General features: G+C 40.7%; 1 protein-coding gene across 1 annotated transcript in view; it reads right to left on the bottom strand.

Moving 5' to 3' along the window:
- Window positions 1–2,406, bottom strand: part of UBR4 (ubiquitin protein ligase E3 component n-recognin 4) — a 160,014-nt gene that overhangs the window by 65,125 nt on the left and 92,483 nt on the right. The gene's annotated exons all lie outside the window — the stretch shown is intronic.

The raw sequence follows: 2,406 nt of genomic DNA, 5'->3' as shown, positions 1-2,406 counted from the left end.
ATGATGGAATGAATGTAAAACTAAAGTTCTCTCATGTAAACTACCATATAATTCACAATAAAACATTAAAAATAATAATAATAATACAACTGATCATACTGGAAGAAAACCTACTACACACTATTATAAAAAGTCAAGAAAAGGCTTACAAACAGAAAGAAACAGTCTTTAATGGGAAGGGAAGGAACAAAAATCCTCTAACTAGAAAGAAAACATATTCAGTTGGCTGAAGGAAAGGCAATATACAATAAGGAGAAGAAGGTCAGCAAAATGCAACAAGGCAAAGAAAAACCCTGGGAGGTAAACAAGAGTTAAAGGCAACAAAGGTAAACACTATTACCTTACAAACATGCAATCACAGTAATAACAATAACCTACAAATGTGTACCTAGGGAGACATGCAATCTGAACAGGTGTGGAAAGCAAATGGCACTACACACAGAGCATATGTAGGTTTGACGGAAGATACTTCCACAAATGTATCTGTATGTGCTACAGACATATCCATGTACATAGAAAAGACTACAGGGGCAAAATTATGAAAACTCCTTAGCCATAACCAACAATGTTGAGTGATTGAGTCACTGGGCTTAGGCTCATAGTCTCAGGGGCCATCTACGTAAACTGGCATAACATAGCTCAGAGTCCACAAAAACAATGTTCTACCAGCCTTCTTTAGTGAGTAGCAACTGGGTCTTGAAAACTTATGAAGGCCCATTTAACATGCAACTGTCAATCTCTCCCCATCCAAAGCAGAGTGAAGAAAATCAGACTCAAGGAAACAATTAGTCCAAAGGACTAATGAGCTACACAAACCACAGCTTGAGAACAGAAGAACTAGATGGTGCCCAGCTGCCACAACTTACTGCTCTGATCAGGATCAGAGGAGAAGAGCCTGAACAGAGTGGGAGAAGCATGTAAAACAAAATTCAAAATCATAAAGAAGACCCAACTTAACTAGACTAATAAAGACTGGTAAAACCTTCAACTCTATGGCCCTTAAACACCCATCAAACCAGAAACTAAACCCAAGCCTGGGGAATCAGCCTTCAAACAATAGAGATGCCTAAAAAGTAACTAACACCCAGGAGGAACAATGCCTCAGAAAAATCACTCATATAACACCAAAGGGACAGAAGTTGCCAAAAACAAAACTCAGAAAGAAGGAAGGAGGGGAAAAAAAAAACAAAAAAAGGATGACTGGACACAGGCAGCCCAGGCAAGAAGTGGGAAAGATGGAAACTAATGTCATGAAACAAAATATGTATAAATTGTTGAATGGAAAACTAATTTGCTCTATAATCTTTCATCCAAACCACAATAAAAAATAATTTTTAAAAATCTCCTACAGTAAAGTCAAAACTATTACCCAAGCAGCCAGGGCCCAGTCACTCTAAGAATTCAAACTAAATTTCCAATCACAAGTTTTATGTTTTTTAACAACACCTGGCCCGCCTTTCTGTAATTCTCTATCTACAAATTCTGTCCCATACATTTGCACAGTGACTCAGTTGTTTCTTTTTCATGCTTTCCAACCCATTAAGGGGTCCTGGTATGGTGCTGTAGGATAAGCCCTGGACCACAAAGTCATTTGAATTGCAAAGTTAGTGGTTCAAATTCACCAGCTGTTCCTCAGAAACCCTATACAGGGTCTCTTTCTACGTGTCAGAACTGACTCAATGGCACTAACAACAACAACCCGTTAAGTGAGGCCAGTCACTCACTATTTTACCCTCTCTCACCTTGCCCATCATTTTTTCTAGTGTAAAGTTCAATTTCAGTGTTGCCCTCTCCATACTGGACCCTTGGGGTTTTGCATATACTTAGTTGACCCTACCTAGCCTTCATCTTCTACCAGGTGGCCTTCTGTACCATGTGTCTCTCAGTCTCTAGGGAGTACACTGATGCAAGAGGACCAATATGCAAATTCATTAAATAGGGTCCTGTTGACAGACTGGTTAGCAGTCTTACCTAAACCACAATCTGACACTGGTTAAGAAGAAGAGGACCAAAAAAGTAATCTGATACAATTTGATGGGCCTGACCTACACCTATGACTAGAGTCCCCAGCTGCTCCATCTCTCCACATCATCATCTCTGCCTCCATCTCTGGTGTCACTGTTTCTCTGGGTAGGGTCCTGCACTCCACTCTTCTCCCTTGATGGTTCCAGGGAGTCCGCTCCTGGACTGCAAAGTCAATCACTACACTCCATTTGCTACAAAACGTCTACCTTTACATTTCCAACCCTCACAGGCAGTCCTGATAGCAATTATTCACTACTGTATCACAAGAGACCTATCCCCATCTCCTTTCATCAGCGTCGCCCAGAAAGACTGGATACTACCCAGTGGAGATTCTACCTTCCTTCGCGTCTTCTGGATCTAGGTTCCCTCTTGAAAGCTTGT

This window comes from Chrysochloris asiatica, unplaced genomic scaffold (assembly GCF_000296735.1).
Source record: "Chrysochloris asiatica unplaced genomic scaffold, ChrAsi1.0 scaffold00090, whole genome shotgun sequence".
Lineage (NCBI taxonomy): Eukaryota > Metazoa > Chordata > Mammalia > Afrosoricida > Chrysochloridae > Chrysochloris > Chrysochloris asiatica.
Note: the sequence above shows the minus strand (reverse complement) of the source record. Positions and strands in the feature narration are given on the sequence as shown.